The 26,624-nt window shown below is 38.3% G+C and overlaps 1 pseudogene across 1 annotated transcript; it reads right to left on the bottom strand.

Moving 5' to 3' along the window:
* Window positions 1–10,327: 10,327 nt before the first annotated feature.
* On the bottom strand, window positions 10,328–17,309 carry LOC137711312 (ABC transporter C family member 10-like; annotated as a pseudogene). Its single transcript, XR_015963561.1, has 12 exons — window positions 17,068–17,309; window positions 14,089–16,175; window positions 13,677–13,997; window positions 13,490–13,576; window positions 12,800–13,387; window positions 12,537–12,701; window positions 12,134–12,428; window positions 11,786–12,000; window positions 11,398–11,701; window positions 11,185–11,248; window positions 10,837–11,079; window positions 10,328–10,763 (listed from the first exon to the last, which is right to left on the bottom strand). The product of XR_015963561.1 is annotated as an ABC transporter C family member 10-like (transcript).
* Between the last annotated feature and the right edge of the window lie 9,315 nt (window positions 17,310–26,624).

Genomic DNA, 26,624 nt, shown 5'->3' with positions numbered 1-26,624 from the left:
TGTCGAGTTTTTATTTGAGTTCCAAGTAGCCCCGGCAATTTCTGACACGACACAAAAATAACGGGTTTCAGATTAACATTATAACTAATCAGGTCATTATCGAGTGATCCGTTAAAAACCCGTTAATAACGGGTATACATGCGGGTAACCCGTTTCGACCCGTTAAGAGAAAAATTATTTTTGATAATTTTAAAGTTTAATTACTAAAAGATTTATTATAAAATACAATAGCTATATTAATATTGTCACATCCCAGCCCGGGGCGGATCAGTTCCCAGGCCCACTCCACCACAGTAGCACGATATTGTCCGCTTTGGGCTTACCATTTCCTCACGATTTTGTTTTTGGGAACTTACGAGCAACTTCCCAGTGGGTCACCCATCATAGGATTGCTCTAGCCCCCTTCTCGCTTAACTTCAGAGTTCCTACGGAACCCGAAGCTAGTAAGCTCCCAAAAGGCCTCGTGCTAAGTAGGGATGAGAATATACATTTAAGGATCACTTTCCTGGGCGATGTGGGATGTTACAAATATATACAATATATTCTATATTAAATATATAGTTTTGTATTAGTATTTTATATAAGTTTAAAAAAAAAAGTTTTAGTCATTATTTATTTTTATTACGAGAGTTCCTTATTTTCATTACTAGGATAAATTTTACTTAACATGTTGTTGTCCAAAATTAAAACAAACTAGTATAGTATTTGTATAGGCAAGAACTAAGAAGACATACATACAAGTATGAAAAATGTGAAAGAATATATAAACACTCGTGATTCATCATTATTCCTTCATGAGTAGATAATGGTTACACTTACATTATCGTTTAGATTTTTAAAATCCTCCAAACCCTCATGAATAATATTTTTTATTTGAGGGAAAAATTAATAAAATTAATAATAATTATTGTAGAAGTGTAAAAAATGTAAAAAAAAAAAATATATATATATATATATACAATCACTCATAGTGACAAGCTTTACAACTTTCATGAAGGGGTTAACTTCGAAATCCAATACTATAATCCATAAACCTTAAATTTATATTTAACTGTCAATTGTCATTTACGCTTTATTCTTCTTACTGAATTTCATTTTTAAAATTTTCTTTTTTGAAAACATGATCATCTGGTGGATGTAAGAAGATGAACGGTTCATATATTTGATATTACGTTTCGATATTTACAGTTAACTGAAATATGAGTCAATGTCATATAGTTTGTAGAAACTTTATAAACATCAAGCAGTATTTTCACTAACTGTAAAACTTTGAATATAATATCAACCATTCAAACCGTTCATTTTCCTGCATCCTCTAATATATCATGTTTTCAAAAAAGAAAATCTAAAAAAACAAAATTTGATGAGAACAATGAAGCGTAAATGTAAATAACAATCAACGGTTAAATTTTGATCTATGATTTATATGATTATAGTGGCGAATTTCGAAAGCTCTTTATGAAAGTTGTAAAGCTTGTCATTACGAGCGTTTATATATTTTCTCTATATTTTTTTTTACATTTCTACATTAATTAAAAAACTATTAAAGACTTTACTTAAATAATAGCTGTAAGATAAATGAGAGTAAATTTGTATCGTTGGATTCTATTTCACTTATATTATTAGAACTTTTTTGGACAAAAAAACTCCTTCTCTATTCCGATATTTTCCAATTTTACCATTTGATCAATTTAGCTAAGCGAAAATATACTTAAAAGAAAATTTTGGATGTGACAATATGATATGTATATACTTATTTAGTATTATGTTTTTCATTTGATTATTTATTGTTTTAAAATATATTTTCCTTAATGGGTAACTAGTCGGGTCATATTACCTGTTAATACTATCGGGTCGATTTTGGTTCGGATCATTTTACCCGTTTATTTTAGGGACGTTTTGAAATAGATGCCTCAATTCGGAATTCTTTAAAATTAAACATTCATGCCTTTTAAAGATTTGATTAAACTCTTCTTCTCATAATTTTGGTGCCACATGTATTAGAATCAATATTTTTTTGTACCAAAATTAAATAACCTGCCACTGCTCCATAGTTCTTAAACCCTCACACCAAAATTCCCTATAATTTAGCATTTTGATTACTCTCTCCCTCTTTGGAGATTATTGTTAAGAAAAAGTAGTTAAATACAATTTATTTTCACAATACTTCCTACAAGTTAGCAATGATTATCTATGATTTAATATATATATATATATATTTTTTTTTCAAAACGATTTAAAATATTTTTAAATCCAACGAAATCAAACGTACGAAAAATAGGACTGACAACAATATAAACGTACCAATAAATAATGTGTACAAAATTGAACGTACCAAAACTGAAAATAATGTACCAATATCAACAATATATACCAAATCAAATGTACCAAAATCGTAAATAAACATATCAATCAACGTTCTTTACAAATTCAAACGTATCCAACGATAATATACACATAATATGTTGTACTTGATAATAGTTTACCAACAACTATAAATAAATAAAAAAGTGCAAAGAAAAATAGTCTGACAAAAAAAAATGAAAAAATTAATGTGGCTCACCAACGATTTGGAAAAAAAATCCATAAAAACAACCATTTGGAAAAAGAGAGAATATTTAAGGTTTGTAGGACAAAACAAATTATTTTGATCGAAAGAATATAAATGTAAAAAGAGATAATAGAGTTAATAACTAATATCCCACTAAATAAGAAAAAAAAACATTTTATTTTCAAAAAATACATAATGATATGTAATTTAAATTAACTAAAAATGCTGAGTTATTTATTGGTCAAACTACTTTAATCAAATTTCAAAAAGACACAAATGTTTAGTCTAAAAGATATAAAAAAATTGTAGGGGATTTTAATTTTCTCTTTATTTTAACAGATGTTACACGACACGACCCGTTAAGATATCGGGTATGACACGAAAATGACATGAACATGAAAAACACGACACGAATGTCAGGTCTACTTCCAAGTGTTCACACATTGAATTGAAACTTTTCAAACGATTACATGAGCTTTGGGAAATTACTAAACTACTTGGACTTCGGAAGATCCAATATGAGCTCCTCAGATTCGTGCAAAAATTCATACATGGGCTGCTATGCATTGTTTGCCCATTTTATAACTTAAGTTTTTGGGGTGTAGTGTGAAGAAAGTTGAGATTCCAACATAAAATCAATTGGTAATATGTGGAGTAACTCAATTACTTATTACCGACATAATATTCATACTCTCAACACCCCCTCTCATGTGTGGCGAATTTTCAAGGCTAACACATGAACAATACAATTCGGATGACGTGGTGCACATGTGGTTGTTGGGATTTACACATAAGACTACTTGCTTTGATACTATGATGGTATGATCGATATGGTATAGCAGACATTTTTCCGTTAGAGGAGGTCCTCGGTCCAAAACCTACAATCCTGATTCGTTTGGTTTTTTGGGTTTGCAAGGTGAAAGGTGAGGTAGCACCTATAGGCCTCGTTTGAAAAGGAGAGCTAATTTGGATAGGACTATTCACTACATTGGAGGCATTTTGAAGGAGGAAATGGATGAGAACTTCTGTATTTTTTCCAAGTTGAAGGTTACTCATGAAGAAAAGATATCCCTACTAGTCCCCACAAAAGTGATAGGATTTAAAGGGACAACTTTTCTTCATGAGTGATTTTCAACTTGTACAAAGTAGGAAAGTTGTCATCCATTTCTTCCTTCAAAATGCCTTCAATATAGTGAATAGCCCTATCCAAGCTAATCCTTTCTATCAAATGAGGCCTTCTGATTCTTTGTAGTTTATCAAATTTTCAACAGCTTAAGCTTTTGTGGTCGAGTGGTCTCTGAACAAGCAAAATAACTAGCATTCGAATTTCGAAACCCTCAATGCTAAAACAGTGAAGCCTTCAATGATTCGTTTTGAGTTTCCATATTTGAACATTAGGAACTAGAGTTATAAAGTTTTGTTGTTCGTATATAATCCTAGGTTTCATTGTCTAATTGGTTTCTTAAACCGCAAGAAACTATATAAATGCTGCAAACAGATACTTTTCCAATCTCAGCTCCTTGATTCATAAAAACATACATAACAGGATACTTCCTCAGAATTTCAAACTTCGGAATATTTTTGTAGTATAACTATATATTAAAAATTCAAAGCAGAAATTCGAATGGTGCAAACCAGGCAGAGCTTTAATACAAAAACAAGAATATCACACCCCAATTTTACCTTGCTTACTAAACTTTCTTCGGAGCTTTTTACACATCGAATGCCTTTCCTTATCATTCGTCTGAGTGGATGCCAGTATTGGCAGCGCGAGACCAGTATTCCTTGCCTTGACTAGCTGTCCAAAAAATGAGCTCTCGGTCTTCATCAGCTTCAATGGCTCATCATACTCTACTAATCTCCCAGTCATTTTAAATTTCTGTAAGTAATTAACAACTAAAACAACATGAATATGAGATTTGTAACACAATGCAATGCTTACCATCACTAATAACAAGCACTTTAGTGCAATCCATCACAGTCGGTATCCCATGAGCCACGGTTATTACAGTGCAGTCTGCAAATTCTGTTCTTATAGTTTTCTGCATCATAGAGTCTGTTGCATTGTCCATTGACGCAGTGGCTTCATCGAGGACTAGTATCCGGCTCCTCTTCAGTAAAGCACGTCCCAAACAATTAGCAATATGGGGGAGTAGCCCAACGTCTTATAAGCCCTTGCATAGTTTGATTCCTCACTAATGTGGAACCTTCTCCTCTTATTCTCACACGCCCCCTCATCTCGCCACACGTGGACAACACAATCGGGGTGACATGGAGCACGTATGGCCGTTGGGCTTCACACATGGGACAACTTGCTCTAATACTATGAAGAAAATTGAGGTTCCACCATAAAACCAATTGGTAATATGGGGAGCAGCCCAACCTCTTATAAGCTCTTGCATGGTTTGATCTCTCAACGATGTGAGACATTGTCCTCATGGTACAAGTCTGTCTCCTTATGATTATTTTGTTGTTGTCATCTGTGAGGATTGTTTTTTATTATTTGCATGATGTTTTGCAGGATACACATATAAGAGATTTGAAATGAGCTGCCACGCGTGTAACTGTGTAAGACAACGTTCTTCGTTTCGTTTAATACGGTCTACAACGACACCGATTATTTATGTTGATTGTTGTCGTGGAGATTGATATTCAACATCTTTGATTGAATTGTTTGTTTCATTATCTATTGCATAGAAATGAATTTTCTTCTACTTATTGTGTGCTATGAAAACTCATTTTGTAAGCAATTTCAAACACCCTTGCTAGTTGCTCACAAAATTTGAATTAAAAATCTCTTCCAACATAGTGGAGAATAATTTACATCTCGTGTAATAAACCTTTCTAGCATTGGAAATCCAATGTGAGCTCCTTGGATTCATACAAAAAAGCATACATGGGCTGCTATGCGTTGTTTGCCCATTTCATAATAGCTTAAGCTTTTGGGTGCAGCATGGATGAAATTGAAGTTCTACCATACTAGCCTTCATGCACGCTCTTACGCACGACTTATACGTTTTAAATGTATTTATATGCCTGAATTGACAAAAAGAAAATCAAATATTTGAAGTAAATGAATAATCTTAGATCATGCTAGAAAAAACCCCTCACAAACCAATCAAAGCAGCTGAATTTATATAATAAAATCAGTCTTTCAATTTCCATCTACATTATATTGAATTTACATTAAAAATATAGAAAATAATATTTAATAAACAACTGATTGAATCACATTATTGCTATCTCATTGTGAAGTTAAGCCCACCCTCCTCCTTTTTAGTGTAGATAATATCGTTTGTTCAAAAAAAAACAAAAAATAAACAATCATTTGACAACTAATTTAATCACATTATTATGTGCGTGAGAAATACCTTTTTTTTATAACCGGCATTACACGCTTCTTAAGATGTTTTGAACGTGTTTAAAAATAGAGAAAATAATATTTAATGAACAACTTATTGAATCACATTATTGCTAGCTTATTATGAGGTACTAATTAAAAAAAAACTGTACAAAAAGAATTAATCATTAAAAAAATATTGTTAAAATGACAAAAATACCCCTGCATTATTTGATGTATTATTTTGGATTGCTTTTGCAATTTTTTGTTTTGGGGGCATTTTTGTCCAAATTTTTTTGATGAAGCTTGTGACTCCAAAAGGGGTTGTTGGCTATATATATAAAGATAACTAATTGTCAAAATGGGGAGTAGGCTAGTTACTTATAAGTACATGCAAGGTCTCTCATTTCCGTTATGTGGGATTCAACTCTCAACACATCCCTCATGCGGGGCAAATAACACGTGGACAATACAAATTGAGTGACATGGAGCGCGTGTGGCCGTTGGGCTTTACATGTGAGACAACATACTCTGATATTATGAAGAATGTTGAGATTTCATCATAAACCCAATTGGCAATAAGGGGAGTAGCTCATTACTTATAAGCACATGCAAGGTCTTTTTTTTCCTCGATGTGGGACATACTCTCAACACATATTCTTAAATGTGGTGAATTTTCAAGTCTAATATGTGGACAACACAAATTAGGTGACGTGGAGCACATTTGGTCATTGGGCTTCACATATGGGACAACCTTCTCTAACACCATAAAGAAAGTTGAAGTTCCACTATAAAACCAATTGGCACTATTGGGAGTAGCCCAATTACTTATAAGTACATGCAAGATCCCTCATTTCTCTAAGTGAGATTCACTCTCAACAAAGAGCAACAACTAACCCTGGCAGTATAACAAAAAAAAAATGTCAGCCATGCAAAAAAAACAGATACGGAAAATCATGTTCCCTTACCAGAAATGTATTCAATTTATTGTCATGTGTTTAATAAACCAGCAAGCACTACTCTCTAAAGTATCATGCCATATTGGACATTTGACAAAATTAGCAACAGCTACATGTGTGAAGCTCAACGACCACACGCGTTCTATATCATCAATTTGTGTTGTCCACATGTTAGGTATGAAAATTCATCACACGTGAGGAGATGTGTTGAGAGTGGAATCCCACATAAAGGAAAGGAAGAACCTTACACGTGCTCATAAGTAATTGAATTACTCCTCATATGTTGCTGGAGAGCTTTTGCTAGTGTATAACTTGCTCGTCAAGTTATGCATGGGTGGCATCAAATCCTTTAGAAAGTCAAGGACATATCAGCCCTTGATTCACCTTGAACCTAGAAGATCAGTGAGAGCAGCTCATGCATCTTCTTACAATTACATATATGCCCTGCTTTGAATGTGGCATTCGTTAAAATTTTTAATTTCTTCTACAACCAGCCGCATATAATTGTAAACACAAATGCAAAAAGGACTCTTGATCTGTTAGGCAGAAAGGTGAAAACATTTTCTGCTTATTAACAAGTGATTTGCTGTTTATATAGATATTTTTACAATGAACACGGCAAAGCCGCGCAACTGCAAAATCACAATTAGGTGTCGAATTTATCACAAATAATATCATCATTGTATTTATGAGTTGGACTTGAGACTTGTTCTACCAAAATTTTATTCAAAATCTTTTAACTTCCTTTTGAAAAATTGAAATTAATTGAAAATAAAAAATTTATTGTGAAATCGACGGTATGTGTGCAGTAGAACATAAAGTAAATAAGACAAAATATTTACAAGGTTCGTCAAGTGTGCATGCCTACGTCCTTGGGGCAGTAGCAGTAGTCTCTCTCATTATTAAACTAAAATTACAAAGCAATGGAAAACAAGAGATTGCATACTTTCTTCTCTTTTCTATAAGCATATTTGTGAACTAATAAGCCTTTATATAGGAAAACTATATCTTTTCTGTTAAGGCCAAGAGATGTGAACGTAGGCAACACACCTTCAACACATTTGTTGGCTGATAAGAACTTTAACATTTGTTGGCTGTTAAGAAGCAGTGGATGTTGCATATTTCTTCATGTGGGTCATCTAACAAAACAGCATTTTTTTGCATTTTTGGTTCTAAAAATAAATGTGCCCTGTAGGGAAGTAGACATGAAAAAGTTTTTAAGAAACTGTGCTTAATTACTTGGAGAAGGGAAACTACTTTCATCGGCCACAAAGTTGGGTTGCGAAGCCTTTTGCGACGATTATGGTAGCAACGACGGAAGAGTGCTTCTACAGTTCTACTCCCAGAGAGTGGCAGTGAACTTTCAGAAGACAGCAACAACATTACTAGTAGCAACCTTCTGGGGCTTTACTACTTTCTTCTTTATTTCCAGTTAAAAAGTGGTGCTCCCGCCTAGGCAGAGCTGGTGAAATATCATGTTCCTAGCTCAAACTTGTGACCAGTTTTCATAGTACTGTTTTTATCTAGTTTTAACAATAGTTATTAGATACTGGCATATTGCTAGTTTACAGAGTGTACTGAATGCTGAGTCTGTTTTAAACACATGGAGCCACATTGATCAAGTCTCTGCTAACTGCGTCGGCAATAAACCCTTTCGGGCATGGCCGGATTGCGTATCCATTTCGTGCCATGACCTGTTTTGATGGACACTGCTTAACTCTTTCCGTTATTCCTTACATGACGATGTGGTATCATTCATTTTCCCATAAAATGTTTTAATCTGAACCATTCATTTTTTTTATAATAATCTAATAAAGACTGTTTAGTCATTTATATAAATCAAACAAGTTCACGGTTAATCATGAGGATATTAATGGTTACCATGACCATTGATTAGTTCAACACATATGGAAGGGTAAACTGTATCCAAATTAAATGAATTTTTCCAAATGTGATCTTTACATGATGAGGAGAATGAACGGTTGAAATTACAAAGTTTGTACGTGTTGAGAGTACGAATTCCATATTGGAAAAACAAGGGACGTTGCATGCTCTATAAGTAATTGGACTACTCCTTATTACCAATTAATTTTATAGTAGAACCTCAACTTTCATCAGCGCGGTGAAAATCCCCATAGAATTGATGGAGCAGACAAAGGCCATTAAATGCCAGCTCATGCACATTAAAGGTAGAAGGCTTAATTAAGTTGTCGCTTAGAAATTTTCAAGTTACTGTTGGAGAGTGTTAGAGTCCCATAGAAACTAGAAGTCTTAATATTGTAAGCCTTGTATAAGTACTGTACAAAATGGCCTGCCAGTTAGACTTTAAATGTTGATTAAAATCTTCCAGCAAATACTTTGCTCTGTTCTAGTTCCGCTCGAGTCCCTGAGCTACGATTCCTATTCCTAATTCATCACTTTTTCTATAGGCTTCCCTGAGTCATCAGGAATGACCCCTTACATGTAAAGAGTCAAGTGTTATTATAATGAGCGGATAATTAAATAAACTACTCACTTTTCCCAATCTTTTGTTTCATTTATCAGCAGTTCCTCAATAGACCAGAACAATTCGTATGCAATTTTCTTAATGAATTAATCCACTATGATCTTCCAAAATCGGCAAGGTTAAGAAAATAAACCTAAGTCTGCTAAAAAATATAGTTGGACTCTTCTCACGATATAAAGAAACAACACAATATCATCATTTGGTCCAAAAATCGCTTAGTACTACAGTCTAATGATATTTCTCTTCACTTGTAAGTGAGATATCTTAGGTTCGATTCTTGTCAACAGCAAAATTGAACCATATTATTATAGCAAGCTCATTGTAGGGCTTAGCTCACTCCCCACCCCTCTAGTGTAGATATTTGTTTCTTCAAAATAAAAAACAAAAAAAAAAAGAAAAAAAAATCTCAACACCTAATACATTAGGATTTAGAGTTTAGATTGTAACCCTTTCAGAATATTGAAGCTTCAACCTTAAATGGCAGTGTAACGTAACAACTAGTATTGAAAGCAGGTTGCCTTTTGAGGGGTGGAAAGTGTTTCAGTAGGAGCCCATAATTTTTTGTTGGCTCTAGTTGGATGGCATCACCCTTTCACTCTCCTCCTTACTCTTTAAAGTAATTAAGCATTCCCAACATTTTATGTTAAGAATCCCACATCAGTGGGGATAAAGTCCCACAATGGTTTTAAATAGGATTACCCTACTTTAACTAATATCAAGGCCTTTTGTGGTAAAACCCCATACCTGACGTATTAGGCAAGTGGTAAATTTGAGGACAGTATTGGTGTCGTTAGAGTGAGGCGAGCTCGGAGATCCAAAAATCCAACATGATATTAGAGCCAAGGTTCAGGCCCGTGCAAGCCAATGAGCTTGTGTGCAAGCCAACAAGCTTGTCACCCATAAGGAAACAAGTTTGAACTCTTAATATAGAGATGACTGCTGAGTTCCATTGAAAACAAGTGGGTCCAATGTGAGCCGACCTCTGAGTTTGAATTACTGATGTGGATCTCTATGTGTGAACCACTAAATGAGGTTACACATGGGGGTGAGTGTTAAGAATCCCACATCGGTGGGGATAAAGTCCCACAATGAGTTTAAATAAGATTAATCTACTCTAACTAATACTAAAGCCTTTTGTGGTAAAACCCTACACCTGACGGATTAGGCATGTGATAAAGTTGGGGATAATGTCGGTGTTGTTAAAGTGGGGCGGCTCGGCAATCCAAAAATCCAACAATGGCATGATGCTAATGAAAAATGATTTTTCAGTTTAATTGATTCTATCTTCTGAGTGGATGCCGGCATTAGCAGCACCAGCACGAGACCAATATTCCTTGACTAGCTGCCCAAATAGTGAGCCCTCATTCCTCATCAGCTTCTTTGGCTCATCATACTCCACCACTCTCCCTGTCATTGTGCATTTCGCCAATTAATTAACAACTAAAACAACATAAATAAGAGATTTGTAGCAAAAGCAAACCATCACTAATAGCAAGCACTTTTGTACAGTCCATCACGGTTGGTATCCTATGAGCCACGGTTATTACAGTGCAGTATGCAAATTCTGTTCTAATAGTTTTCTGCAGAATAGCGTCTGTTGTATTGTCCATTTATGCAGTGGCTTCATCGAGCACCAGTATTCGGCTCCTCTTCAACAAAGCACGTCCCAAACAGAATAGTTGTCGTTGTCCCATGCTCCAGTTTGTTCCATCTTGTACAACTGCTGTTCAAGTTTTTAATTACCCCTTGATTTATAGACAATTTCAGATAACAATGATGTTTCACTGACACCAAAAAGCACTCCTCTGAGACAGACTGAGTTTATTACCTGAAGAATCAAGGCCGTCTTCCTTTTCTTGAACGGCCTCTCGCAACTGACATTTCTCAAGAACCTTTTACACATTGATGGAAGATAAATTAAGTTAACAAAAAAAGGTCATAGTGTAAAGCTGTGTTTACATCTTGCTAAATACTCAATGTTGACATATCTTCAATGTCAAATGGTTGTTTTGAAACGCTAATTTCATGGCAAAAACCTTACTTCCCATATTTGATGATCGGTATACTCTGATAAGGGGTCTAAATTGAATCTCACAGATCCACTGAACAGAGTCGGATCTTGTGGTATGATCCCAAAACATGATCTTAAATCATGAAGTCCAATTGTGCAAATGTCAGTCATCCACTATGACCTTTCCTTCTGTAGGCTCTACCAGACGAAACAAAATGCTAATAAGAGTAGTCTTCCCACTTCCAGTCCGGCCAACAATACCAATTTTGTCGCCTCCTTCAATTGTGCAATTTATCCCATGAAGAACTAGCGGAGCACTTGGCCTATATCTTACCTGCATAAGTTTCATTAGATATCATACACAAGTTCCGGGCATTGTTAGAGTTATACTCTTTTGTAAATTTTCTGTAGCACTAACCTTTAGATCGTGTATTTCTACCTTGCCAACAGTAGGCCAATTGCGCATAGGTCGGTTCTCTTCTATTACTTCCGGAGCTTCACTAGGAATATGCATGTATTGTTCCACCCTTTCAACAGATATGATTGAATTTGCAAGCATGCACTGAAATTGGACAGCAATTAAGACCAATACATTCAATGAAAGACCATAGGATAGTACCATGCCAACAAATCCTGTAAAAAGATTAAGCAGAATGGTTTAATTAGGGGCACGACACTTGAAATGTAAACGATGCACCACAGATGGTAAACTGAATTATTTAAAGTTTTGAGGAAAATATGATGGTGAATGCTAGTGTTTACTAACCAGAGGAAGAAGTGTCGAACTGAATCAAAGTAATGGCAAGTGCTGAGGCTGAAAGAATGATAGCGCAAACCAGCTCAAGCCTTCCTATCAACCACTCATTTGCAGAAAATCCATTGAAGTCAGTAGCAGCATTTGCATCAATAAGTTTCAAATTTTTTGACAAGAACCGATCCTCCTGTCCAAAAGCTCGGATTGTCAAGGCTCCAGCGATAGATTCAGCAAGGTGGCTTGCAAGGGCAGACTTAGTTGTGCCATTCATTCGCATCAATTCTTTGGCCGAAGCAAAGTAGTAATTCTGTTTGTAGAAGGGAAAATCAAATAGAATATTTTATGCTTAGAGCCAAACAAGCATGTAAGGAAATCATTAAAGAACGAGACAAGAATGTTTCTCATAGTGCAATACCTGTAAAAATATTGTAATATAAATTGTGGGAATAATCAGAAACACAACGGGCCAAGTACGGAAAACCAATACTAAAAATATGCTATATGTGTTCAGAATTCCTGAAATAGCAATAATCAGCTTGAAAGGTACTTCAAGATCAATGATATTCATATCAGTGGATACCTAAACAAAAGAGTCGATGCAAATGTTAATGTTAGTTCCAATAGCTTCCTTAAAAGAATATCTTTTAAAAACAGCTTTTCGTACTCTGTAAGTCTTACTCGACTAAGTATCCTGCCCAAAGGTGTCGAGTCATAAAACAACATTGGTGCTCGGAAAAGAGAGTTCAGCAGGGTTTGAAAAATGGAGTTTGATGCCCCACATCCCAAGTAGACCACACAGAAAGTTCGAATGACCAAAGCGAGTATCATTAGACACATGATCACAGAATAAACAGCGAAGAGTTTTGCTGTTGACAGGCTATAATCCTGCAGCTTTAAAGCCAACCAAAAAACTTGAGCTAGTTACCCAAGTATGAAAATGGAGTGGAAACCAATGGCCATGGAGAAATGGAAAAATCCCCTGCTCGGCTTCAAATACTGGATGTATGGCTGGAAACCAGTATCTCCTGTTTCTCTCTCTTCTTGCTTAATCAATTGATCTCCTGAAGATTCTTCATATGGTAATTCGGTGGTAAATTTCTCAATCTCCTCCCTAGGTAATTTATGTTTTCCGGTAGAAGCATATTCAACTTGGCTTCTAGAACCAGCAGTGTCATTGTGTGCATTAATGAGGTCTTGGAACTCTGGACAAGAAGCCAGCAACTCTTCATATGGAGCTGCTCTTAAAATTTTCCCTGAACTCATCAACTGTGAAGAAAATTATGTTACATATGGGACTTACCTAGTTGATTGTCGAACGGATTAAGAAGAATGGTATCAGTAAACCCATGTAAAAATGTTCTTAAATACCAATATCGAATTAAAAGCTGGAAGGAAGTCGACTTGGTGTGTCACAAGCAAAACTGTCTTCTCCGCTAGAGCTCCCATGACATATTCCTGGAAAACAGTCGCATTAGCTTTCACTGGAGAAATTTGAAAAAAAAGAAAGACAATATCGTCATTCATTATTAGAGTGAGGCACAAAAAGAAGTGCTACATTGAATAGACTTGTCGCTGTATGGGCATCAACTGCACTGAAAGGGTCATCCAAGAGGTAGACATCAGCATTTTGATAGAGTGCACGTGCAAGTTGAATGCGCTGCTTCTGCCCACCACTTAGATTGACACCTCTTTCTCCTATCTGAGTGAGATCGCGGAATGGAAGCATCTCAAGGTCCTTCACTAAAGAACACTTGCTAACTGTTTCTTGGTATCTAACATTGTCCATGGCAGAACCAAACAGAATATTTTCTTGTATAGTTCCGGTTTGGATCCATGCAGACTGAGAAACATATGCTATTTTCCCGTATACTTGAACCTGTAAAAATAGGCAGTCAGAATATCTAAGTAAGGCTTCCTGTCTATAATAATTGGAAGAATAATTACTCCCAAGTGATTTGGTTACTTACAACACCACCAATGCGTGGAACTTCTCCGAGAATTGCAGCTAACAGGGTTGATTTACCAGAGCCAACCTCTCCACAAATTGCTACTTTTTCCCCCTGTTTCACCACCAAATTTATGTTCCTTAATGTAGCCTTTGTAGCACCAGTATACCATGAAATTTCTGAACATCTACATAAAATGGAACGCTCAACCTCTTTGCCACTGCTATCTTTCATATGTCTGTTCTCCAACTCTGGTTCATCAAGGAACTTTACAATCAGAGATATTGAAACTTTTGCTTCAATAAATGCTCCAAAAACATCTGGGAACAGCCTAATTGGCTCCTGAACAATCCGCAATGTTGCCAGAAGTGTGAAAACATTACTTGAAGAAAGTGTATATCTGAGGAAGTAGCATGTCCAAAAAGTAACTGTGGTGACCAAAAGAGGAGATGCCCAGAATAGAACATTATAATACCCCTTTTGAAACATCACTTGAGCTAACCATTTCAATTCTTCTCTTCTTAACCCTTCAATAACATTCTTGAAATTTGCCTCCCAAGAATACAGCTTCAAGATCTTCATATTTGAAAGCGCTTCGGTACTGGTCTTCAGCCTCCTATTTTGTGCTGCCATGAGCTTTGTTTGGTACTTGTGCTGCAACTTTGCCAACGGAAAGCTTGCCACCATAGTCAATATAAGTACAATGAGGGCTGCAACAATTGCCAGCCCGACACAGAAGTAAACAATAAGTAATGCAAGACACATCTGAAGGCTTGTGGACCATATCTGATGAAACCAGTATGGAAATTCACCAACTTTGTAAGCATCCACCGCTACATGATTCACTATCTCACCAGGAGAGTGAGTCATCTTGGCAGAATTTGAGAGTCTTAGTTGCTTCTGATATATTGCAGCAGAGACCACTGATCTTACTTGGAGCCCGATCAACCTTGTTCTAAAGTTCCATTGCCTCTCTGATAGTGACTCCAAGATTTTTGAGATGAAGAGACCTAGAGTGAGTGCATAACCCTCATATTTAAAAGCTGCATTGCCTTCAGCAACGTCAATGAAGGCCATGAGAAACAGTGGGCCGCTAGTCAGGGTTAGAACCTTGATCAATGCAAAGAACCCTGTTATCAAAATAGCTTTCCTCTGGCATAAAAAAATTATGGACAAAATAGAAGAGTTATCTGATGAGCAACTCTGCTTCGTCCTTTTGTCCAGTTGCTCCATAAATATTGAGTAGCACGTTCTTGCTCGATCAGCCTCTCGCAGTTGTGGAATATCTTCATTCTCAAGAAGCTTTTTCTTGCCTTTCTTGATCAGTGGATTCAGCCACCAAAATGACAATGTACTGAATAACCCTGCTTTTGCAAAAGGGGTTACATTGTCATTTGAACTGATTTCACCTCTGACATCCGATTCATCCCCTTGCAAAGGCGTGTAGAAAGCATCATGATGGATTTCTGTATCAAGTTTTACATTACTGCTTCCTTGAAATGCACTAAAGAGAAAGAGAATCGATCCGGGGAAATATAAAATGTTTACAACAATCTGAAATGACACTGCCTCATCCACAACAGCTTCCCAAATCGATGAACTGCAAAAAAAAAGCAGCTAACAAGAAGGCAAGAATCGAAACAAATTTCGTGATGACAATTTGTGGAGAGAGTGGTTATTTCAGGGTTATGGTTAAACTCAGAAGGAACCATGTGAACCCTTGAAAGAACAAAATTAGCCATCCATGGAGAGGTAAAACAGACTGATCGGTATTTACTTTGTCGACGATTGTCCATATCCCAAACCCCAAGCAGGCAAAAGCCAAACCGGAATTAAGGCTGGCTGAGACAATTGACAATGCAGAGATGGTGTGAGACTGAGATGGTGCTATTTTATTTGATGACAATCTATATATGAAGAACATAACAATATAAACAGAAGCAAGATGTCAACTGCAATGACCAAAATATTGTTGATGCATGAATCTGGATCGATAACGGATAAAAAACCCGAAGTGCAATCAGCTCCAGACTCAGTCGAACAATCGGAACTGTTGCAGAAGAAGGTCCAGAAAACCTCTGCCATGGTGTCTCTCTGAATAGAAAAATCTGCACAATTACAAAGGAAAAAAAGAATTTGAGAGGAGGAAAGAAGCTGCATCTTAAAACCATGGTTTAAGGCTTAAGCAGACGTTGTAGAAGATAAAAGCACAAAAATGAAACTGATATTCATTCATGTTGTTCAGTAACAAGGTTTTTTTTTTTTCTTTTTGGCCAAACGGTAGATATTGTTAGATTAGCTACTGACAGGATTTGAACCCATGCCGTCATGCAAGGGCTCAACATTTTTCCACTACTGTGGTAAAGGGCCACTTGAGTAACTGAGGTAATATTTTACCAAACACAAAATTTAGGGAACATCTGTAAATGTAATCTGACAAGTTCTATTGTACCTAAATGCATCTAGAATCTTAGTAATTAGGGTTCTATTGTTTCGGGTGCGTAGGGGGATTGAAGGAGGGGGATTCTGGCTCCTTCCAATTTCTATGAGGAGTAGGTTGCTAGTCAGCCAGTCCGGGTACTTATGTGTAGTCTGGCTCACCCAGGAATTTCCAAATCTACGCTTATTTTCAACTTCCCGAAGCATTTCGTCGCTTACTACGTCTTTCCTCGTCTCTACGTGCCTACGTATCCACCGTAGGCCTTTTTTCATTTGGACCTCGCCCCTATTATTTAAGGCTATGCCATCCCCTAAGGTGCTGCTATAATGTTCTATGACTTGAATCACGTAATCATGTTTTCTCCCTTTCAGTTGTAACCTTATCTATCACTTATCTATCGTCCAAACAAAAAGACCGCATCAAGAATTTAAAGAAATTGCCTGAAAAAGTGAAAATTGGTTGCTGCAGAAGAAAAAACAAAACATATGTGTAAAGCTAGAGCATGAAAACACACACAATTATAAAATGATTGCAGTAGTAGTGTTGTGTAGCTCACTTACATGAAAATCTCAGTGCTCTCAAACTCACTAGCAAATTAATCAGCCTTCCTACCTCCTGGTATATAACTTTCTTCTCTAAGTTTCTAGGTCTGGGAGGGAGGCTTCAATGCTTTACAAGTGCATCACACATCATCCTCAAGTATCAAGGTCGGCCCTTCGATTCACCTTGAGCTGCTCACCATTCACCTGAACTCTCTCAGATCTCTCATTAACATACTTGCTGCTTCAGCTACCACCAGCAAGTGCATACAAATGTAAACGAAGATTTCAATCTGTTATTTTTTATTCAACTGGGATTGACTAATATAATATACTTGTTTCTTGGCTGCTATGATCCTAAAACGTGACATCACCTATTCTGGGTTTTTTAGTCAAATGGAAGGACTAAGGTGTGTTTAGCAAGAAATGCTAACGCGACTCTCTTAAAAATGGGATTCTCCATAGTTTTCGTCACTTCATCTTTTTGGAAAAATTCTCAAGTCAACATTATAAAATATTGTGCCAAAATAATGAAGTGGCGGAGAGTCTATGGAGAGTCCCAACTCCTTAACATTTCTCATTTTGTTATTGTTATTGTTATTTATTTATTTATTTTGTGAGAGGATAACTTTTAGTAGATTCGAATAGAATCGTTTATATCTTCAGCAAGAATATTAAATAAGAACTCTAAACCAAGAACGTCCCAACGAAAAGCATATATGACGTCACAATATGAGCAATAGCGTACTTCCCGTTACTAAATATCATGGATAAAACACTACAAATCAGCATCAACAACATACTCCCCATTACTCATACTAATTCAAAACAAGGACTCTCCATGGACTTCCCGCCACCTCACGTTTTTGGCACAATATTTTGTAAAGTTAGTATGAGAATTGTGCCAAAAACGTGAGGTGGCAGAGAGTCAATAGAAAGTTCCACTTTGAGAGTCTCCTTAGCATTTCTTAATCCAAGTAGGGGTAAAAGAGAAAGTTGAAGTGTAGAAATGAAAGTGTGGAGTGTCTTCATAAGATTGTGAGTATCAATAAAACTTTCCAATTAAACAATGCAGAATTATTTGCTGCATTCATAAATTCCCATATTTTCTGACAAGCAAAGAGGTTGTGGGTGACACACTCCGATCCCGATTTCCTCGGGACATCTGGATGGGCACGTGCTGGCCGACACCCGAGAGGTGAGGAAAGCCGTTTAATTAATGCAAATGCTGAGAACATGTGAAACATGCATATAAATTGGGATCGTTCATGCAATAGGAACGTATAACACAAAACTGAAGTTCAACTGCCAATAATGAAATATTAAGATAATGCATGACATGTTTGGAGTATACGTCTAATACAGAGTACAAGCGGAAAATTTAAGATAGAGAAGTTTTATTACAATAGATGCCGAAGCAGAGAATATAGCACGATATCACTGGTAGGGGAATGCCTCGTAATTCAGATCGTGTTCCTCATTCCTATGTCCTGAAGGGGGCGCAAAACAAACATGAGTGGACCAAGTTGATATATATATATATATATATATAATAAAACAACTATCAACATACTAACCCCCAGGTTTTATGGAAACACATATAGTATGATAAATAAAATAGGTTTTCTGAAACCTAGCCTGCCGTGCAATGTCTCAAAACATATCTCGTATATATAGTAATCGCTAGTGAATGTCCAATCTCACTCCAGGCCCCGTGCCAGCTTCCCGTGTCTCTCAGCCCGTAGCTAGAGATTATTTCTTCAGGCCCTATGCCAAAACCGTAACCTTGTCTGTGATGGAATCTATCCCTCGCCCTGTGGTGGAATAGGGACCACTAGGTAAGTACAAAACCATTGAACATACATATATTTGAAAGGCAACCTCATAGTATAAAGGCATACATCATCTATACTATAAAGAGGTGTTCGAAACATGTTCACAGTACACCTTTGGTGCAAAGTCGTGCCAAAAGGAATAACAGAAACGCCAATATTAATTGCACCTAAGCACATAAAGGGTACATTTAGTCAAACTCTACTAAAACAAACGTTGGAAACGAGTTCAGGACGTCGAAATTAGCTTAGGAGGGGTACCGGACAAAAACCCAAAAAGTCAACGATCAAAGTCAATGTTGACTGTTAATCGGTCAAAGTCAACGATCAATGTTGACCGAAAGGTCAACGAGTCTGGGTCGGGTCAATCAAAGTCAACCGGGTTAAGCCAGTTTAGAGTTGGACTGGGTCAAGGGTTTGGGTCCGGTGGATCTGGGCTTAGCCATTGGGCTTGGTCTTAAGGCCCGAAGGCCTAGGCTCACTAGGGTTTTAGGTTAAGGATGAACAGGCCTAAAGCCCGGGGCTAAACAACTAAGGGCTTGGGCTTAAAGGCCCAGCCCAGTCCATTTGGGTTTAGAAAAGAATAATAAAATAAATAAAATTAAAAATCGAACGGGTTGGGCTTTTGGGTCAAACGAATAGAATGCCTAAGGCTTGAGCCCTAAACACGGCCTAACGGGGCCTGGTTTGGTTGGGTTTGGGTGAGCCAGCCCAAGGCCTGGTCTCGAGGGGACACAAAGGACGCGGGGCTCGTCGAAGCTGGGTTTTTCCCTCCCAAGTTATTTCAATGCTAAAACAACAATCCACAAGCATATTCTAGGTTAGAATTAAGCCATAAGGACGAAAATGAAAAGTTTCCAAGTGTCTCGAGGCTTACCCAAATCGGAGGGACGAGAAGCCTCACAATGACGAAGGAGAGAGAAAGAGAGTCAACGAGGGTGATGGTGACACTACGCCGTTGCCGGGGTACCACGAAGGGTGTGCGTGGGTGTGAGATCGAGGAGGGTGAGTGAGGGTTGAGAGAGAGAGAGAGAGAGAAAGAGAAAGAAGAGAATTGAGAGAGAATCGAAAATCTAAGAAGGTCTCGGGGGAAGGGAGGAAAAGAGAGAGATGGGGAGAGTTGGGGTAATACCACGTGGCATCTTGTGAATGGAGAGGAAATCCCACTTTTAGATCTAGATTGGGTAATGAACTAGGGACCAAATTGATAATTCCATTAAACTTTTGGGAAAAATACGAAATTATACATATAATTGGGGATGGGGTGTAACAATCTACCCTCCTTATAAAAATTTCATCCCCCAAATTACAAACTTAACCAAACGGATACTGATTCCTCATCAAATCCTCCATTTCCCACGTCACTTCCTCCACAGCGTGGTTCCTCCAAAGCACCTTCACCAACAAAATAACTTTGTTCCTCAAAATTTTATCTTGTTGGTCAAGGATAGCCATTGATTCTTCGACATAACTGTGTTGCCCGTAGGAACTAAAGACTCCAGATTCGGCAAGTGGTCATCGAATTGGGAGGGGCCATTCGTAGTCCATAAAGTCCTCGGTAAGGGGGCTTACCATCTCGAAGATCGAACCGACTTGATTCACAAACTACCAATCAATGGGAATTTTTTAAAGAAATACTATCCAGTCACATGGGAGATGCAAGAATAAAGATCATTGTATTAAATTTATAAAATGACGTACAGGTACATTTATAAAAGGCTCCTAAAATTCTAAAGGGTCGAAGGGAGAAAGGTTTCAAGAGCGGCCTTTAACTCCAGCCACCTTACTTCACTCAGTATGATATTGGCCTGCCTCGTTTTCTTATTAAGTTGGAGCTGTTGGATCTACTTGATGCCAGCTGCGAAATTCATCAGTCGAGCCTTATTCGTCTCGAAATCCCTCTCAAGTTTTGAAGTAACAGCTGACCTTTGTTGTTAAAGCTCGGCAATTTGACGCTGAAGCTAAAAAATTTGGCGATCAAAACTGGTCAGCTGCGCCTTCTTCACTTTTACAGCCTTAACCTCTGATTGACTAGCTTCATGAGCAATCTTTTCCATCTTTAGGTCATCATCGGCCTGGAGAGCTTGTTCAAAAGTGATAAAATGTTGCCGGGTCCGCTCTAGAAGATCAGACAAATAGGCGACATTTTCAGTACTCAAGAAACTGTCGTTTACAAGGTCGTTCAAGCACTCCCCTACAAAGTCGAGGCCCTTGCACTAAATGACCTGAGAAGCAGAAATGGATAGAAGTTCTTGCAGTTTGACAAAAGCATGGGATTCAGCCACAGTCTCCGCAAGCTCGGCCGAAGTAGTAGAAAAACCAGCCATACCAGTGGTGCTCTGAAGAAGAGCGTCAAGCTCGACCTCCCATGAAGGTTGCACAAGAAAGGATTTTAAATAGGAAGAAAATTATAAGAAACATAGCAAAGGGAATTTGTTTTAAACCTATCGAGAGAAGACTTCGGCCATGTCTTCTGGTTTATTGCTCGAACCCAGAGAGCTCAATGGCCGAGCCCAGTATTTAAGACCGTTTCTCAATTCACGCAGCCAATAGAGGTTATCCACGTTCGACGGCCATTAAGACGGCTAAGAAATATAGATAACACCATTCAGCGTGTAGAATTGTCGGTGAAATGAATAGTTGGGCACCTGACATTTAATATCTTCTAGGTTCATATTTGTTATAGTAAAATTGACGAAAGAAAGGTATCGAGCCTTACAAAAGCCAAAGGGACCTCTTAAGGAGGAACGCCGAGGTTTTGATCCTGCGGAAGGATCGGCGTCTCTGACGTTGCTTAAGGCTCGACAAGTGGTTTCTTCCCGCGATCCACTGCAGGAGGGTCGACTGGGTCGGCCACCTCAACCGTTGAAGGATTGATGGTAGGAGTTTTGATTGGTCGAGGGACGATTCACAGACGACATTTCGTCTCTTTTCTCGTCCTGAAATAAAAAGTTGTTAATACTTTTGAATCTGATAAAATGAAGAAGGTTACTAGTGACATAATCATACTTCTTCCAAGATGATTGTCAATTGTTTTTCGAGAAATTTGTCCTGACAGATGAGGTCATTTTTTCCAGGACGGGGGCAATTGTTGGCCCCGGAACTGGAGGTTCTTCGACCAGCAGAGCAGCCCCTGGATCAGCCACAGCCCTAGGGATGGGTCGGGCCGCTTGGCAGGTTGGTGTTGGCCCTTTTTCCGTTGGGGCTTGGACGACCGGGCCGGGAGGAGAGTTACTAGGAACGGTCATTCCAGTAGTGTGGCTAGAGATCACGTGAATCTCTCGTTCCCTCTTCTTTACCAATTTCTTAAGGCGTTTTGAGGGTCAGGGAGCTTCGCCGACCGTCTCGATTTCCGGACGAAGCCGTTTGCTTTGCAGAGGGTGCACAGCGGCTTTGTTTTTCTTAGAGATGACAGATTTTTTCTTGGCCACAACCGTGGCAATCACGTTCGCTTTCATCGACACTCGACCATATGAGAAAACGAGATTAAATTAGTGGGGTTTAGTGATAGTAAAAATGAGAAATAAAGGTAAAGGTAGCCGTATACCTCGGGTCGGCTCTTTGGGTTGGGGGCAAAGGTTTTTTTAGGTCGATCGCCGAAAATTTTGTTGACGACGTCTTCGACCAAAACCCCAAAAAAGGCTTAAGTATACTCTTCCCACAAGTCGCTGAATGTGTCAGTGCCAAAAGATTCAAGAAGAGTTGGTCAGAGGCGGTATGTTTTGCACTATTCCTGAAACTCTTTTTCAGAATCTCTACACTCCCTCTCTGAAATGCCAGAAAGGCGTTCTTAGCTTAGGAGGGAGCGGAAAGTAAGTAGAGGTATTGGACAACCTAGGAGGTAGCCACGTTATTGGGCAGTGAAGTGGGGGTGGTAGACCTCCCAACTCGCTCAGCGAAAGTCACAACCGAGGGGAAGGTCTCGTGTTAACACGATCGATCCCTAATTCACTCCATGCTGATGTTGGAAGCCTGATGGAACAAGGGTCCTCTTGACGACAACACACTAAAAACTCATCGTCAGAGAGGACATCTAGGCCGAAAAGATATTTGAAGACTTCTTCGGCCTGGTGAGGAAGCGCCGACCGGGATGCCACCTGAAGGCTGAGCGAGGTAGTGGGTTGGAAGTTGGAGATCTCTAGCAGAAGTGTGGCGAAATAGACCTGTAGTCAGAGTTGGAATACCCAGAGATGACCATTTTGGTTTGGGTCAATTTTGCCAATGGTCGTCTTGCCCAGGCAGCGAAGAAGATTGGCGAGAACGGCTGAGCTAAGCGCCAGGTTATGACCACTAGCCAGGGCTTCGGCCACTGATATATTTTCGACCAGGCACTTGTTTGACTTGGTACAACAAATAAATTTGTTGTACCAGTAAAATAGGAAGGCTTCGTGTTCTCCTTTATTTAGACTTGCCTCTCCTCAGCCAGTGAAGTGGAGGATGAGGGTGTTGTAGTTGAAAAAGTTCTTGTATAACTTCTGAACCTCTTCTTTCGAAGGCTCTTGACCGTCTCGACGGCTCCTTCGTCGAAAAGCGCCTTGAGGTAGAGATTTAACGGGCATCCAAAGAGGGCGACATCTTTTGGGATGCCAGAATAAGAAGTCCCAAGAGTAGCTGAAACGTCGAGGATGGTGGGGCCAAGAGGGCCAAACGGAAGGATCATGGTGTTGGTGGCCGAGCACCAGAGACTTAACGTTGCCATAAGAAATTCCTTGTCCATAACCAGTTCCATGGTCGATAGTATAATGACATCATAAATACCAAAAGCCTTCCATTCTTGACCGAAGAAATTTTCCATTCGAACGACCCAGGCTGCCCAATTGTCGTTGGTCGTAGGCCAAGCTCCTTGGAGTTTTGTTAGGTCTCATTTTGACCAATCGAACCCTTGTAGCAAGGGTGTCAAGCAGTGAGCCTTGAAGAGTGTGGTGATGGACGATGGTACTGCATCCTTGAAGAGTGGCCCTAAGATTTTATGAGTGGTGCTTAGATCACTCTCGAAGCGCAGAGTTTTGATGGCGCTCCGATCGATTAAGCCTTTGCATTTGTTGCATTCATCAGCGAGCTCGGAAATAAAGGTGTTGGAGGCCATTGTGGAGAATTTGAAGGATTTCTGGGATGAGAATTTCTGGGTTTTCTGGGGTTATGAAGGCAGAAATGACGGGAGGAGTTTCAAGGTTTCAGAAAGTGTAAAATGCAAATGGAAGGGATTCGGGTATTTATAGGCATTTCGAGAAGAAGGTCAAGCGTTTGTTTTTCTAAAGCGTTTGATTTTTAAATTTCAGGGCGAAATCGATCGGGAAATCACTAATCATTATGGATATCTAGGGAATCTCCGGGAGAGAATCGAGGTTTTCGTGGTTTGAGGACACACGATTGCGTGTTGCGGCAGATTTAATGCATTAATATGGAAGAGACGTTTCGGTTGACGCATGTTTCTAAGGGTCATGATTAAGAGCTGCCATGTTAACCAAGGGATTGACACACGGCAAGACGTGCAGGGGAATTCGGATTGTGCCATCGTGCTTCATAAATGAGATCGATGGATAAGATGCGTAAGGCTTTTCATTATCCCGTAGTTATCTTGTAGGGTTTGCTTCTTCAAGGTCAAAAATCAGCTAGGGGATTCTAGGCCGAAGACCTCAGAAGCGAGGGGGCAATGTTTGGGCCCAAAATAATATTATTGGGCCGAGTGTAGGTTTATGTCTGGCCCAAAGCTTTTCCAAATATACTATGTGCTGCCTGATGGTCTTAGGCCATTCAGTAAAGGTGGTCGAGTCCTATTGCCAGAAGGAATAGTTTGGATGAGTGGATGGGTCAAAGAAATCCCAATACGATAAGGGGGCCTAGTGCAATATGGATTCTCGGCCGGCAATGAATACAGCCTCAAAAATGGGGGGTGAGTTCAAAGTCCTAATAGGAGTATGATTGATCGAGATAAAGTTGGAACATAATAAGAAGTCCTAATCCGAATATGGTTTCAATTTGATCTTAAGAAGGATTTGTTACTATAAATAGAGAGCAGAGTGCATCATTCATGCCCCTCAAATTCAACACACAATTGCCCTGCACAAACCTCCCAAACATCTTGAGAATTTTTATTTTCTTTTTCCGCCAACACATCTTCAGTTTGGATAAACAGCACTATGAAGGCAATCGGCGAACATCTTCAGTTTGGATAAACAGTACTGTTGCTGTAGAATTAGCCAACCGAGGAGCATCTTCAGTTTGGATAAACAGCACTGCGTCAAAGCCAACTGGTTATCTATCCAAGTCTCGGTCGAGAAGGGTTTCCGAATCCTTATTGGCAGAGGTCATCTTATTAGCCTTCTTGGCGAAGTAAGGTGTTACGAGTTACGACATTCGGCACATTGAATGCCAAGTGATTTTATGATTGGATACTCACAAGTGAGTTTCAGAGTTCAGCATTCTGACGGTCGAACCACATTTACCATCAAGACATACATCTCCTTTGAGTACTTGTGTCCATATAGTCTGGTGTCGATTCGACGTGCTTATACTCCCATGAATATAATCATTGTGACCGAATCCGGCGCCGACGATTCGTGAACTTCGCAGAACTAGCAGCCTTATCTTCAGGCTCGAGAAGTCAGCAACGCGCTCAATGCAACATCAACAAATTGTACTCCTCTGCCAGGCTCGGCCGACGAGTTGGCATGCCTCGCATCAATCAAAGGATGTAGTTAGCTCATTAGTTACTCAGAATGCGCGCCACATAGGCTTTGTAATTTTTTAGGGTCAACATGTCATTAGTTTATTTTTTAAAATAAAAATGCTATATGTTGATTTCCCACTTTATCCTTTTAGTTGATAACGGGAATTTTTTTGGCTTGTCAAGATTTATACCTTTTTTTTAGGGATATTATTAATGGCTATTAACTAAATCACCAATATTATCTATAAACTTTGAATTTTGAAATTTTTTTTGGTGTCAGGGTTTATACCCCTTTTGTTGGCTCTTTCACATCATAAAATTATTATTTTAATATAAAAGTTGTTGATAAAAATGATGAGTTTGGAGTCTTTGGACTGATTTAGTGAATTTTAAATCACCAATATTATCTATTCGGCATGAGATATATAAATGTGAATTTTAAATTGAAATCAATTTGAAACGTATTCAAGTCAATTTGAAATGTACCAATAACAACTTGAAACGTACCGATGCTAAATTGAAATGTACCCATTTCACCTTGAAACGTTCAATAACAACTTGAAACGTACCAATGCTAAATTGAAACATGCCCATATATAAATATGAATTTTAAATTAAATCAATTTGAAACGTACCAATAACAACTTGAAATGTACCGATGCTAACTTGAAACGTACCCATTTCACCTTGAAAAGTTCAATAACAACTTGAAATGTACCGATGCTAAATTGAATGGTACCCATTCTAACTTAAAACGTACCAATATATCAGTTTGAAACATACCAAATTATCCATTAAAAGAAAATGTATCACTAAATTCTATTTCCCAAATGTACCATGGTATGTGAAAAAGATGGAAAGATGGTAAAAAGTATGCTAAAACAAAAAAGCATACCCTTTGATATGGATACTCAAATCAAGAGGTGTGCATAAAATGAAATATGAAGGAAATGAATATGGCCAACAAGGGAGAACAAAAGAGGGTTTGATCGGCCGATCGAGGAAAGCAATGAAATGAAAAAATTGCTAATGGTTGTAGAAGAAGATAGCACGTTAGTTACTTGTATGGTGTGGAG

Source organism: Pyrus communis, chromosome 6, assembly GCF_041283825.1.
Source record: "Pyrus communis isolate YQ-2024b chromosome 6, ASM4128382v1, whole genome shotgun sequence".
In the NCBI taxonomy this organism is placed as follows: Eukaryota; Viridiplantae; Streptophyta; class Magnoliopsida; order Rosales; family Rosaceae; genus Pyrus; species Pyrus communis.
The sequence above is the reverse complement of the archived record's forward strand: the minus strand, read 5'-3'. Positions and strand labels throughout refer to the sequence as shown.